At 39.7% G+C, this 16,556-nt stretch overlaps 1 pseudogene; it reads left to right on the forward strand.

Annotated features, from left to right (window-relative positions):
• The first annotated feature begins 4,019 nt into the window (after positions 1-4,019).
• On the forward strand, positions 4,020-4,119 carry LOC127077234 (uncharacterized; annotated as a pseudogene).
• Positions 4,120-16,556: the final 12,437 nt, after the last annotated feature.

The following is a 16,556-nucleotide window of genomic DNA, read 5'->3' on the forward strand; positions in this document are numbered from 1 at the left end:
TTGGGATGCCAAATCTCGGAAATATTATATTCTTAAAGAGTCTAGTTACTACTTGGGTGTCGTTTGTTGGGGAGGCTACAGCTTCGATCCATTTTGATACGTAGTCAACTGCCACGAGTATGTATTTGTTACCGAAAGAGGATGGAAAAGGTCCCATGAAGTCTATTCCCCACACGTCGAAGATCTCTACTTCCAAAATACCTTTTTGTGGCATCTCGTCACGTCTAGATATGTTTCCCGTGCGTTGACATCTGTCACATTCCTTAATAGCCGCATGTACGTCCTTCCATATAGTTGGCCAATAAAAGCCGGCTTGTAGGATTTTAGAGCAGGTCTTGGATGTACTTGTGTGTCCACCATAAGGAGCGGAGTGGCAGTGTTGGATTATATTTTCTACCTCTTCTTCGGGTATACATCGACGGAAAATACCATCGGGGCCTCTTTTGAAAAGTAAGGGATCATCCCAGTAATAGTGTTTTATGTCGTAGAAGAATCGTTTCTTCTGCTGGTAAGATAAAGTAGGTGGAACTATTCCGACAACTAAATAATTGACGAGATCAGCGTACCATGGTGTGGCAGATATAGCTAAGGTAGTTTCTACTTGCATGTCGGAGTTGTTCTCTTCCAAAGTAGCTATAAGTTTGTCATACGAGAAATCATCATTAATTGATGTTCTTTCCGGTTCAAGGTTCTCAAGTCTGGAGAGGTGGTCAGCTACTACGTTTTCAGTTCCTTTCTTGTCCTTGATTTCTAAGTCGAATTCTTGTAGCAACAAGATCCATCTTAGGAGTCTAGGTTTAGCATCCTTTTTTGTTAAAAGGTACTTGATAGCAGCGTGATCAGTGTAAACTATTATTTTAGCTCCGACCAAGTAAGAACGAAATTTATCTAGCGCAAATACCACTGCTAGGAGTTCTTTCTCGGTAGTGGCGTAATTCATTTGCGCTTCATCCAGGGTTCTGCTTGCGTAATATATAACGTGAAGCTTTTTATCCTTTCGTTGTCCTAAAACAGCACCTACAGCATAATCGCTGGCATCGCACATTATTTCGAATGGTTCATTCCAGTCTGGTGTCTGCATTATGGGTGCGGAGATCAATGCTTGCTTAAGCGTTTGAAATGCTTTTAAACAGTTATCGTCGAATATGAATTCGGCATCTTTCATCAACAGTCCGGTTAAAGGTTTAGTTATCTTAGAGAAGTCTTTGATGAATCGTCGGTAAAAACCGGCGTGTCCTAAAAAGCTTCGTACTTCTCTCACGGTTCTTGGGGGTTGAAGATTTTCGATTACCTCTATTTTGGCTTTGTCTACTTCAATTCCTCTGTTCGAGATGATGTGTCCTAAAACAATTCCTTCTTGTACCATAAAGTGGCACTTTTCCCAGTTAAGTACTAAGTTTACTTTTACACATCGCTCAAGAACTCTTTCCAGGTTTTCAAGGCATTCTTCGAAACTTTGTCCGTATACAGAAAAGTCATCCATAAATACTTCCATGATGTTTTCGAGAAAGTCGGCGAAAATTGCCATCATGCATCTTTGAAAGGTTGCAGGGGCATTACACAGACCAAACGGCATTCGTCTATAAGCGAAGGTACCAAAAGGGCACGTGAACGTTGTCTTTTCTTGGTCATCAGGGTGAATTGGTATTTGAAAGAAGCCTGAATAACCGTCTAGATAACAGAAATGTGAATGTTTTGCTAATCGTTCTAACATTTGGTCAATGAATGGTAAAGGGAAATGATCTTTTCGGGTTGCTTTGTTTAGTTTCCTATAATCAATGCACATTCTCCATCCTGATTCGATTCGTTTAGTTATAGTTTCCCCTTTTTCGTTTTCAATAACGGTTATGCCTCCTTTCTTTGGTACAACGTGCACAGGACTAACCCATTTGCTATCAGATATAGGATATATAATACCTGCTTCCAATAACTTGGTTATTTCCTTCTTTACTACCTCACTCAGGATCGGATTTAGTCTTCTCTGGTGTTCCCTAGAGGTTTTACAGTCTTCTTCTAACATGATGCGGTGCATACAAATAGAAGGACTTATTCCTTTAAGATCGGTGATGTGGTACCCTAGTGCGGTTGGATACTTCCTTAAGATATGTAGGAGTTTTTCTGTTTCGAGTCTTCCTAGGTCTGCATTAACTATCACAGGTCGTTCAAGTTCTAAGTCTAGGAATTCATATCTCAGATTTTTGGGAAGTGTTTTCAGGTCAGGGGTTGGTTTGTTAAGACATTGCGTAGGATCCGGTGTTATTGCTAAACATTGGTTAGATCTATCTTCTACAAGGCAGTCAGATGATCTGTCTTCTTCTAACTCTGCTTCTTTTATGCATTCATCGATGATATCCATGAAGTGACATGTATCTTCTATTGCAGGTGCTTTCAAGAATTTGGAAAGAATGAATTCAATTTTCTCTTCACCTACTTCGAAGGTGAGTCGTCCTCGTTTTACGTCTATGATTGCACCGGCAGTTGCTAAGAATGGTCTTCCCAGTATAATGGGTGTAATATCATCTTCTCTAATGTCCATAATTGTAAAATCAGTGGGAATGTAGAATTGACCTATGCGTACGGGAACGTTTTCAAGGATTCCTACAGGATATTTGATGGAACGATCTGCTAGTTGCACAGACATTTTGGTTGGTCTTAATTCTCCCATTTCCAGTTTCTTACATATGGATAAAGGCATAACGCTAATTCCGGCTCCTAAATCGCATAAGGCTTTGTCAATGACAAATTTTCCTATGTGACAGGGTATAGAGAAACTACCTGGATCCTTGAGTTTAGGGGGCATGTTTTGGATTATAGCGCTACATTCGGCAGGGAGTGTAAAGGTTTCGCTATCCTCAAGTTTCCTCTTATTAGAAAGGATTTCTTTTAAGAATTTAGCATATGAGGGCATCTGCGTAATAGCTTCGGTGAACGGAATTGTAACGTTTAATTGTTTAAGGAGATCAACAAATTTTCTAAATTGGCCCGCATCTTTGGTTTTAACAAGCCTTTGAGGGTAAGGTATAGGTGGTTTGTAAGGTGGTGGAGGTACATAAGGTTCCTTCTTTTCTAGGGTTTCCTTATTACTCTCTTCCTTTTCCTTAGGTTCACTTCCCTCAGTTGACTTCTTAGGGTTTTGGTTTTCTATCCTTGGATCAGACGGTCCTTCCACTTCCGTTCCACTTCTTAATATAATTGCATGAGCGTGGCTTCTCGGGTTAGGTTGGGGCTGTCCAGGGAATGTACCAGTTGGGGCAGCAGTAGGTGCTTGTTGTTGGGCTACTTGTGATATTTGTGTTTCCAGCATTTTGTTATGGGTAGCCAAGGCATCTACTTTGCTTGCTAGTTGTTTAAGTTGTTCGCCAGTGTGTACATTCTGGTTTAAGAAATCTTTATTGGTTTGTTGTTGGGAAGCTATAAAGTTTTCCATCATGATTTCCAAGTTGGATTTCCTAGGGGCGTTATTGTTAGGCATGGATGGGTTCGGTTTCTGATATCCCGGAGGTATAGCTGGGGCTTGATTTGGAGACTGTCCAGGTGCGTACAAAGCGTTATTGCTCTTATATGAAAAGTTTGGATGGTTCTTCCAATTTGAGTTATAGGTGTTCGAATAGGGGCTTCCTTGAGCATAGTTTACTTGCTCTGCTTGGATTCCTGTCAAGAGTTGACAGTCCGTAGGAGTGTGGCCTTGGATTCCACAGACCTCGCAATTCTGAGTTATAGCAACCACGGCGGCTGGAGGTGATACGTTTAGACTTTCAATTTTCTGGACCAAAGCATCCACTTTTGCGTTAACGTGATCAAGGTTACTTATCTCGTACATGCCAGTTTTCGTTTGAGGTTTTTCCACCGTTGTTCGTTCGGTTCCCCACTGATAGTGGTTTTGGGCCATGCTCTCGATAAGCTGGTAAGCATCAGCATAAGGTTTGTTCATTAATGCACCACCTGCAGCGGCGTCTATTGTTAACCTTGTGTTGTATAAGAGACCATTATAAAATGTGTGAATTACTAACCAGTCTTCCAAACCATGGTGTGGGCAAAGTCTCATCATGTCTTTGTATCTTTCCCATGCTTCGAAAAGAGACTCGTTGTCTTTCTGTTTAAATCCGTTTATCTGGGCTCTTAACATAGCTGTTTTGCTTGGCGGAAAGTATCGGGCAAGAAAAACTTTCTTCAACTCGTTCCATGTGGTGACTGAGTTGGAAGGGAGAGATTGAAGCCATCTTCTAGCGCTATCTCTTAATGAGAAAGGAAAAAGACGAAGTCGAATTGCCTCTGAAGTGACACCATTAGCTTTAACAGTATCAGCGTATTGGACAAATACGGATAAATGTAGGTTTGGATCCTCGGTAGGATTTCCAGAGAATTGGTTCTGTTGCACTGCCTGCAACAGCGAAGGTTTAAGTTCGAAGTTATTTGCTTCGATTGCGGGCGGAGAAATACTTGAATGCGGCTCATCTTGCGATGGAGCGGCGTAATCTCTAAGAGCACAAGCTGGTTCTGCCATCTCGGTTATCGAAGGAAAAAGGTTTTTGAAATCAGGAAGTTCTATAGGAGGGAGATTGTTTGCAGCACGATATTCCCGAATTCGTCGTAAGACTCGGAGATATAGCTCGATATCGTTGATTCGTAAATAGAGCGGTTCGCCTTGTGAGCGAGTGCGTGGCATACAAATCAACGAAAGAAAGAATAGAAGAAAAAGAAACCTTAGTCTCTACAGCGTAACGGAAGAGTTACGATATCGATTAAATAAAAAAGTCCCCGGCAACGGCGCCAAAAACTTGATCGCGACTTTATGAGTCGAAATTGGGGTACAAACTGCAAGTGCACAGTTCTATCGCGTAGTTTTAAAAGATATCGATCCCACAGGGACTTATGAATCGATATACCGTTATCTAAGGTTACTTCGTAAAGCTAAGGTGAATAATGGTTGATTGTTTCGGGGCGAAGCTAAAAACTAAACTAAGATCTAGATTAAATATTAATAAAGCGGATATCGGTATGTAGTTCGTCGTAATTAGGGAATCAATTCTTTGTCGGTTTCTTGGTTTTTAAAATAAATCGTTTCAGTTAACTTTATTGATTAAAGGTTTTATCTCAAACTCTCGCTCTATTGAATAAACCATGATTTTATGTTAATGTAGCTGTCACTTATAATTAAGTCAAAAACCACTTTTTGAAAGCAATAAAGTTGCAGAAACTCTTTTTAAGAAAACACTGACCGTTTTAAACACCCTTATCTCAAACTCTCGCTTTGTTGACTTAGGTTATACAATTAAACCCGAATGCTTAACTCTCGTCCTCACATTCAATCTTTAAAAATACTTTTTGGAAAAGGTCAGAATTTAATTAACTCTAAAACTTGCTCTCGCCCTGATCTAGAATTAATGCCTAATTTACACTGTCCAGTTAAAACCTCAAACTCTCGCTCTGTTGATTTTAACTTCTTTATGTCTTTTACTTTTGTAAAAAAAATTTGTTATTAAACCTGTAAATTGAGACCGTAAAAAGATTGATTTTAATTTTAAATTTAATTAGACCGACTAGGTCTTGATCCCTTATTCCGCTTACTTTACATACCGATATCTAGGCGAATTAGCCAGACATACTAAACAAACAAAAATATATATCATGCATAAACAGACTCATCCCAGGCAGATAATATAAATAAGTAATAAAATAAAGCATTAAATAATAATTTAAGAACCTGAATGCGTTAAACAATAGTCTTGAACACTCCACCACAAGCCGGTAGGATTTGTTCTTGGATTCTTCAATTAAACAACAAATTAAAACGAAGGAAATAAAAACTAGATTCTAACGTAAGGTTAGATCCGGTAAAAGTTGCACAATAGTTTCCGGTGTAGAAACTATTGTGCGAAAAGAATTAATTAAATGCTAGAAAGGAAAATAGAATTGCAAAAAGGTAAAACAATAAAAATTCTGCAAAGTAATACTATAAAAATATGAGCCTAAACTGCTGGAAGAAAAAAATGCGAAAACGGCAAAAGGCGTGGAAAATCTCCGAACCCCGAGCTTTCCCAATTAGCTGCTATTTATACTGCTACTTGTGTAACTGCTTTCCAAGGGTTTCCGTATACACGATCTTTTCGTTCCGAGGGTCAAGAGTGGAAATAGCTTTCAACGTGGTCAGTTGCGTTCCTAGTGCCAAAAATATAGGGAAACGGTGTGACGTCCGTCACACCATGTGTGACGCTCGTCACAGGAGTGTGCTTAGTGTGACGCTCGTCACAACCTTTGTGACGCTCGTCACAGGAGTGTGCTTAGTGTGACGCTCGTCACAACCTTTGTGACGCCCGTCACAGGCACAACTTGCGCTTTCTTTGGGCTGGGCTTGGTCTTTGTTATTTGTTTCCTTTTTATACCTTTTTACACCTCCTTTTCTTCCCTTTTTCACTTTTGCTTCAAAATGGATACCTGACATAAATAGAAAGGAAATACCGCATAATATCTGATAAAATGAGATAAATTAAAGTAAATGATAATATAATCTAATTGAATTAAGTCCTAAAATGTGATATAATTTCATGTTATCAGGGTCGAAGTTTCTAAGTTGAAAAGAGTGAAATGTTTGCACAACATGCATTTACAAGTTTGAAAAAGTCAACAAGTGAAAAAGGGTTTGAAACAAAAAGGGTGTGGATGAAGTGTAAAACTTCCTAGAAGTTCACCTCTTGAAATCATATAGAAGATGATTCAAGTGTGTCCTTAGGAGTGAGGCAACAAAATAAGCAAAACAAGGTAAGGTGATACCGGATGCCATCAATGGTCTTATACCAATCTCACAACAAAAGCGGATGTCGGATACCAATATATGGGTTTACACCGACCTCCTAAAATAAAACAATGATACCGGATGCCATCAATGGTCTTATACCGATCTCACAAAAGCAAAAGTGGATGTCGGATACCAATAACTGGGTTTACACCAACCTCCTAAAGTAAAGCAAAACTTGGAAGTCGGATGCCAATCTATCTGGACTTAAACCAACCTCCAAAGTATGGTCATAGGAATACAAATGCCACATCACAGGGACTTACAATTACATCCTCTCATACAACAAATAAGAGCAAAGGAGATATGAGTGACCAATGAGGTCTTACACTCTATCCTTCCATATCATGGGAGCAAAAGCCAATCAATATGGTCTTACAATTGTCTTCAATGGGTAAACAAACAAACCACAAGGGTATACAATAATGATCATATAAGAATTAACAATCAATAATGATGAATGCACAATGGCAAGTAAGCATGTACAAATGCAACAATCAATTAAGCAAACAAAGTCATCTAACACCCACTATAACCAAACAAGGAGGCTCAATCAAAGGGTTTGACTTAAAAAGTCCACTGGAATAGGTGAATGGCGCTCTTAACCTTGCCATTGAGGGGCTAAGGTGAAGCAGATGAAAGGATATAAGGGGTGTGCCTCATCACTCTTATCCCTGGTCAGGGAGAGTATTAAATATCAGAAGGTGTGGGAGTTCAAAAAGATGAAACTCTCTCCACAAATTAGACTCGATAGATCTTGGGTTTGGATCTCAATGCTACAACCATGTAATGGGAGCAAGGAGAAGACTCACAGAATAGTGGGAGATAGGCTACATATCTCTTATATCCACCAACTGCCTCACATGAGGTCTTTGCCTGCTTAGGGACAAACATAAACAATCACAAACATCGCCTCTTAAGGAGGACTTCAGACAGTTGCCTGGCTAAATAACAAGCCAGGTCTTCCAGACTACATGGAGACAAGAGAGTCTACCTCAATGCAAATGCTTATACAAGCAAAGCAATGCAAGTTCTTAAGAGAACTGAGCGACTAAAGGGTACCTGAAATCAATCAAATATAATCAGCATCCCAGCATAAACAAAACAGACAAGGTAATAAACCAATAGTCAATCACAATCAAACATGTGCAAAGCACAAGGCTCAAAGCTCAAATGAGCTAAGCATCCTACAAAACAAACAATTAGTCAAATGAATTCAACTCAAATATGCATCAACCTCCTTAAGGCATTAGCTTTTTTAACCTGAAAAGTCAAAGTCAAGCTCAAACATAAGTAACAAGACCACTAGGACAAGCCTAGGGTCCAAAGGAGGAAAAAATCTTAAAACAGCAAGTGAATCATGATCAAAGTCAAGATAATTCAAATAATAAGAGATCCAAATTGGTCTCATATCCAAACTATGCACTAATTTCATTTTATGCACTAATCAAGGCAAAGTAAGCAATGTTGAATCACATATGGACAACCAGAATGATTTCAATCAAAAAAATATCAAAACAACACAGTAAATTCCACAAAAATTATATCTTAAATAGAGGACATTCAACAAGCTTCATATCAGTTTTCATGCCATTTGGACTAGTGGAGCTATGTCAATTAAATCAACATGTTAAGGCATGCAAAAACACAACCAAATTGAGTCACCAAATGAGTATCAACTTCAATCCATTGTAAAACAGTGAAATCAAATTAGAAATGAGTGGGACCAAAGCCAAATTAAAGCCATACATGTTAGGAAGCACTCCATCAATTTTCATATTCATGGGATAAGAAATGAGCATTTCACCAGCTATGTAAGTTTGCTACTCAAGACATAGTCCAAAAATGCTAAACAGCAATCAAAAATCCAAATCAATTAGAAAATGGATCAATTAAATCCACAAAAATTCATGGTGAAACCTAACATATAAAGGTCATCTCATGCAAAAAATCAGAGCCATAGGCCTAGTGTAAGCATGGAAAAACAATTCATGAACTCAGCATAGCATAGTGTGACACATATTGTCACACTCAAATTGAATAAATCATATCTAACAAACCAGGGATCCAAAAATTACAAATGATATACCAAAAATTCCAGGAATGTGTCAAGAATCATCATATGAAATTTCATTCAATTTGGAGCTAGCATGATTATTTGGTGATTAAAATGGTAAAACATACAAATATTGCACACATGTCAAAAATCAATAAGCCATTCTAAAATTCTACCAAGCACAACATGAACTATTATGCCTAAAAAATTCTAGATGAAATTCTGAATCTAACAAAAAAGTCTCACTTAATTTGGACTAATATTGGATTTTATATGTATTTTTTAAGATTTGTAATATTTATTGAAATAGTTATTTAATGTTATATGAATTAATTTGGTCTGTAATGGCAGAACCGTAAATACATAAAGCTAAGCCAAAAAGCACTGTAGCTCATTTATTCGTTGGCGGCTTCCTATTGGTCTGTTCCGGCGCCAAACAAGAATTTGAAATTGCCAGGCTTGAGAGCGGATCAAACGCAGAACTTGCCCAGAATTTCTCACATGTTCGTCGCGTTCTTCGTGAGCTTCCATTCCAGATGCGGTTTCGAGCTTTTCTTCACCAAATCGCACGAGCCTTATACCGTTTTCTTCGTCTCTCAACGTAGGTTGCAAATATGTCCACGAAATCGTCTAAAGGTTAACGTACAAGAAGATCTAATCGAAAGAAGTTTCACACACAAATATTCGGATCAACATATCTAGCTCAATACTTAACGGAATCGCGCGATTCAAACATCAAATTAACCTACATTCCTCGAACTATCTAAGCCATATCTTGATTTCACGAATTAAAGATTTCGAAAAATCACCTTCTTGAAGTGCAGCCGTGAAATTCTCGTGTTATTGGCCTTGATTCTTGAAAACAGATCGTGATTGATGATTATGAAGATGAATGATGATGATTTCGCAGCTCAACGATGCACGGATCAGTGGAAAATCGTAACTGCCATGTGAGAGCAAGCTTGTAGCAGCTGGAGTTTTGGACGGTTTTTGCTTCAATTTGCTACAAACAGAACTCTAATATCACCTGCAAATGAAGATTCAACCAAGGATTCGCAGAAACAATAGTGAATTATTGAAGAATTGATGAAAAAGTGTATGTGGAAATTGGAGAAAAAGTGAGAGAATTTGAGAGTTTTTTGGATGAATCTGAAAAAATGATTATTGATGTGAGTTTCTGTTATAATTAGGCTTATATACCATTGCCTAATCCACTCTTAATCATAATTAGCCAAAAATGATAATTAGCAAAATATGCACATTTAAGCAATTTGGCCTTTTTGCCCTTGGATGATTAGAAGCAATGTAACAGTGATTTATCACTTTGAACAAGTCATAATTTTCATTTAGAAGCTATTGGAATTGGTCTCATGCCAAAATTCTTTGTACTTTGAGTTTTGGACCATTTTGCCCTTGGTTTTTAATTGGTTCACTTAAAAAATGACCTTTTTATGTGAAGGTTTTTGGCAAAATGTGGTGATGGATTATGAAAGTACATATCAAATGTGGTTTGCTCAAAGAAGAACCATCCAATTTGGACATTCCATATGCAAGTTATGCCACTTTGAATTCGAGCATTTTCTGAAATTGATCTGACCATAACTTGTCAACCATACATGGGAATTGAGTGTTCTTGGACTTTTTGGAATGGTGAGAACAAGATATTCAACTTTCATATTGGACAAATTTTGATTTGAAGCTTGGTTCATGATGTAATTTTGAGGAGCATAACTTTCCATTTTGGGCAGGTGAGAATTACAGGTCATTTCCATTTTTGGAAACTTTTTGTCTGACTTCAATTCCTTCAACCTTGATCTTTGAAATTCCAAATGAAGCTTATATGGACATGAATGAGACATTTCCAACCATCTCACACTTTCAAATTCTTGATTAAATGCACAGTTGACCACAATTGACTTTTCTAGGGTTTTGGTGGACTGGGCCATGTTCTGATGAATTCCAAGCCTCTTTCAATTGAGATCTTGATTTAAAATGATATCACAAGTTATATGAACTCTCATGGATTATCATGGTGCCCAAATTCTTCAAGAATGGTCACCATCTATTGCTCAAGGCCTGATTTGACTGTTTGACTGATGATTGCTTCAGCTGCAAGAAACATGGTTAGATGACGATATTTTTGTACTTTTTTGGTTAGTAAACATATGAAAAGCAATGACATACAAATGCAATACATGCTTGGTGATCAAGAATCACACTCATAAGATACCCACCCACTAGGAGGGAAGCAAAGGCATGCACTGATCCTTGAGGCGATGATATGATATGATATGAGCCATGAGGGATCTTAGGGCAAAAATTGGGGTCTTACAGATGCCCCTATTTAAGGTCATTCTAGCCGGAGAAGTGAAGTTTAGAAATCTTCATCTCGACGCGGTAGAATGGGCTTAAATAATAGTAATGAGACAAATTTTGGTCCCTAAGAGACCTCATGATGCAAATGTATGCATGCAAAAGACACAAACTCTGTGGGGAATATAGTTCACACAGAAGAAGAGACGATCCATCGGAGTAATACACTCACCAGGGACAGAGACTCTAACCAGACTCTCATGGGGATTCTTATAGGGGATGATAAAAGAAAAAGAATGCGTGAGCAGGTCACGACTCCGATTTGGGGAAAACAAAACTGACACAACGTGTACAAGACACGACTCTGATTAGGAGATAACAGAAATCAGACTGGAGACCTCACTGGGGAAGTGAAAGGACTCAAACTGGGGAGAGAAGGAAATTCCAGGGAACACAATCCATTGGAAAGACTCAAGCTGACCCACAAAATGCACGTACTGGGGAAAACACCAATACAGCAACACAAATAGCCACACAAACCCGCTGGGGAAATCTAGAAAGGACTTTCCAGGGGAGACCAAAGGATGAGATGTTACCGGTATAAGGGCAACAAGCTCAGGAAGAAAGAATATCTAAGACCGGTATAAGGGTGAGAGATATCAATCAACCAAACATCTGAGAAAGACCTGAAAAGGTACATAAACTCAGGGAAATCTGACTCCACAGGGGACCGAGATCATAATAGGGAGCAGACAGGAAGGAACACCAGGGATACCGAAGTATATAATAGGTGACCGACCGAAATGTGAATTGGTATATATGCCAAGACACTCATCATCCTGAAGAAAGCTAAAAAAGCAGACTTGTTTATAGGATGGATATTCAATTCCACAAGGAATACGAATCTCACTCTGCGGAGAAAACAATCAAAAGATTGACCCAAGAGTGCATGAGACATATTATTCATTACCGGCAGACCGTGAATAATATACTCGAAAAGGAAGAGACACCAGAGATACCGGAGTATAAAATAGGTGACTACCCAAGAACGTGAATTGGTATATACGCCAAAACACACATCATCTGAAAGGAGGGCTTGAAAAAGCAAATCGACTTACAGGATGAACATTCGAATCCATAACAGGAAAACGAATCTTACTCAACTGGGGACACAAACCCAAAGAGCGCCTGAGATATAATATCCATTACCGTCAGAACGTGGATAGAATACTCGCATGAGATATGTTATCTATTACCGTCAGAACGTAGATAATACACTCGCATGGTAAGAAACACCAGGGATACCGAAGTATATAATAGGTGATCTACCGAAAACGTGGATTGGTATATATGCCAAAACACTCATCATCCAAACACAAACTGGTTAAAGGATGGATATTCGATTCTACAAAGAATACGAATCTTACTCTACTGGGGAAGATCAACAAAGGATTCCAACCAAAGAGTGAAAGAGATATATTATTCATTACCGGCAGACCGTGAATAATATACTCGAAAGGAAAAGACACCAGAGATACCGAAGTATATAATAGGTGACTAACCAAAGGAGAGAGACGATCGATACCAAGCATCCGGGTAAACGAAAGACAACTCAAAGGGATAAATTGCAAGCATCCGACAATTATCCGAACAAATATTCGACTCCGCAAAGGGAAATAACGAATCTTACTCGACTAGGGAAACACAAAAGGCTTCGACAGAAGAGTGTATGAGATATATTATCCATTACCGTCGGAACGTGGATAACATACTCGCATGGAAGATTATCCACAACCGGCTACTGGGTTAACAAAGGATAAATCGACCGAAAAGAAAGGCATCGGGATACCAAACAGGCATATAATGATGACCAATAAAAAAAAAGCAACAATCATTACCGAGCAAACGGGTAAATGAAAGGCGATCCGCTGAGATGAATTGCAAGCATCCGGCAATTAACCACAGGGACGGGCTGGGGAAACATTGATAAACAATCAATGATCCGGGGAACAAATCACTAGCAAACGGTGAAAAGACCCACTGGCAACTTCAAAAGGGATAACATTGCGAGCATACGGCAATGATCTAGAAGACAACTTGCTGGGGATAAATTGCTAGCATCCGGCAATTATCCAACTGCACCATAAGGTACAAACTCCGATGGGGAGAACAATCACAACATCGGATTTACAACTACCGAATACGGGGTAGAAGACCACAAACTCAACTGGGGATAGAATGAATGAAGGCCAAATACTGAGCACTTATTCAACTTATACCGCAGGGAAATGCAAACTGTGTGTGGGGATAAAAACCACAACAACAGAAAATCCACCAACAACCAGAACGAACCACAAGGTTACCTCTGCTAGGGGAAAAGAGATAGGACTTACAACTATCGAATACGGGGTAGTAGCCATACTCTGGTGGGAATACCACAAATTAGGGTTTACATCTACCGAATATTGGATAGAAAACCAACAACTCCACGCGGGGATGGGAAAAAATCACAAATCCGCACGGGAAACAAAAATAGGGTTTATAACAAACCGCAAACTGCTGGAGAGCAAGCAAACAGGATTTACGACTACCGACTACTGGGTAGAAGACCAACAACTCTTGCTTGAGGAATAAAAGGTATATAATCACAAATTCCGCAAAGAAGCAAGAAACATAGGACTTACAACTACCGGTTACTGGGTAGAGGCCCAACAAAACTCCACTGGGGATAAGTGAATTGATGCCGGTTACTGGGCAAACCATCCATTTCTTCCACAGGGAAGCACAAGAAACAGCTGACATAACGCCGATTCGGGATTGATCCGAAAAGACAGACTGAATCAAACACGTCCTATGAGGATATAACTCAATAGGAACATCCATCCCAATATATGTGTTGGGAGGAAACGAAAGAAACCGTCATCCACGAGGACATATCTCAGTGGGGAACTGCAGAAGGAAAATACAGACACTTTCTGCTTATGGGCTGACTCTATATGGAGAGATTAGCCACCCGACATCTGCTTAGGAAGATCTATAAAGAGATCGATATCACCCATAGCAGGAGAATAACAAACAAAAGATATATGGCAAAAATGCAATATGAATATCTGAATGTTTCATGATTATGCATGAATATGCGTGATTTATGTTTGATGAATGCTGACAAAACAGACATATCTAACACAACAGGTCCAGGAATCAAACGCCCGGTACTATACTTCCAGGGAAAAACCAACGGGAAAGCCAATCTGCTGGAGATCCGCATGCTATAAAGCAAAGATCTGTGGGTACTACAGGGGAAGCAGAGGCAAGAGAATCAGCAAAACAACCCAGACAGGGTACAAAAAGTCACAACAGGCAAAACTGCCACCAAGACCAATCTGTAGGGGATCAGGAGAATCCTGAGGATATCTGCAGGGGATCTCAACATCAACTGAGAAACAAGAGTTCATAGCTCAACCAAGAATCGCTGCAAAAGCAACTCCAAACAACTCTGGGGAACAACCCACTGTCGGAGAAACATCCAAGTAGAATCTAACTGCACAAGCAACTCTACTGGGGAAAGCTGTCAGCTACTCTCTTAGGGAACAACCCACTGAGGGAGAAAGCACCACACAAGTAGATTCTGCGACAAGCCACTCTACTCGGGGAGAACATACAACCGACGGATCAAGTAGATTCTGCAAATAGCCACTCTACTGAGGATCAAAAGTAATTCAGGAAATCACTCCAATCTTGGGATGCTAGAGCCACCAACCGACCTTACCGGGGATTGAGATAGCTTTCAACAGGCAGAAACTGCCACAACAACCATTCTGCAGACTAAGCTGGGAAAAAATGGAAAGCAATCATGCTGAGGAGAGACACAACAACTCCGCTGGTGATTGCATTGGGGAGAGATTACTGTTGGAGAAAAACGCGAAGTCTTTAACAACATCTCTGCTTGCGACTATACTGGGGAACAACCCCACCAACAGCTCTGCTTGCGACAAATGCTGAGGAAAGCAGTAAAGTATCGGGATATCAATCCATCAACCACAAGAAGAACAAACCATGCTAGGGAGATTACCGCTGGAGAAGCAACCGAGTCTTCAACAACCACCTCTGCTTGGGGAACAACCCCAACAACAAAGCGGGGGAAAGAGGATACGATCAAATGCCAGGAATATGAACTAATGTCTTACCTGTTGGGAATCATACCACCCTAGGGAGAGCACTGAGACATCCCCGAGTATCCTTTTGTCATCGTGAATATTCACTTTGTTTAAAACAACAATTTTGAAAAAATTTATTTGTTTAAAACAATGACATTTTATCAATTAAAACATGCAAAACATTTGTTGAATTGAAACAAATAAGAGTGCAAATAATTGGATAAAAGCTCAAATTTATTTGATGGAATGGTAGCCTGCAAATGGCAAGACTCCATAGATCTGTACAAATTTGAAATCAGTGATATATATTGGAAGAGGGCTACATTGAACATAATGATCCTTTCTCTACCAATTTGAATCTCGATGTATTCGAAGCTTCAGCTGACGACGAATCGAGAATCCTCTGACGAAAAGACAGCTGGTGAAACAGAAAGTCTTGTCAGGATGCAGTTACTTGCCTGATCCCTAATTTTTGCCTAGATTGCCCCAGGGTGAGGTACTCAATCTAGCGGGATGCAAATATGCTTTTTTATCAAGTCTCTAACTTTTGCCTGGATTACCCTTGCAGGTTCTCCACCGAGACGCTCATTTTTGCCTAAGCTGCCCTTTCAGGTTTTCAACTTAGCGAGCTATTCTGCTTTTCATCTGCATATACTTTTTTTTTTAGGCAAAGTATCTCTTAACTGCATCTGAATTCACAGGACGAGTGAAATCCTCCCCATCCATAGTTGTAAGCATCAAAGCTCCGCCTGAAAAGGCTCTCTTAACAACATATGGACCCTCGTAGTTTGGAGTCCACTTGCCCCTGGAATCGGGCACAAAAGACAAGACTTTCTTGAGCACAAGGTCACCTTCTCGGAACACACGAGGCTTGACCTTCTTATCGAATGCTTTCTTCATTCTCTGCTGATATAGCTGACCATGACACATGGCAGTTAATCTCTTCTCTTCAATCAAATTCAGTTGGTCATAACGACTCTGAACCCATTCAGCATCAGTCAACTTGGCTTCCATCAAGACTCTCATTGACGGGATCTCCACCTCTACTGGGAGAACAGCTTCCATACCATAAACAAGAGAGAAAGGGGTTGCCCCTGTTGAAGTGCGTACAGACGTACGATATCCATGCAAAGCAAATGGCAACATCTCATGCCAATCTTTGTACGTGACAGTCATCTTCTGGATAATCTTCTTGATATTCTTATTAGCTGCTTCAGCAGCCCCATTCATCTTGGGT

Source organism: Lathyrus oleraceus, chromosome 4 (assembly GCF_024323335.1).
Source record: "Lathyrus oleraceus cultivar Zhongwan6 chromosome 4, CAAS_Psat_ZW6_1.0, whole genome shotgun sequence".
In the NCBI taxonomy this organism is placed as follows: domain Eukaryota; kingdom Viridiplantae; phylum Streptophyta; class Magnoliopsida; order Fabales; family Fabaceae; genus Lathyrus; species Lathyrus oleraceus.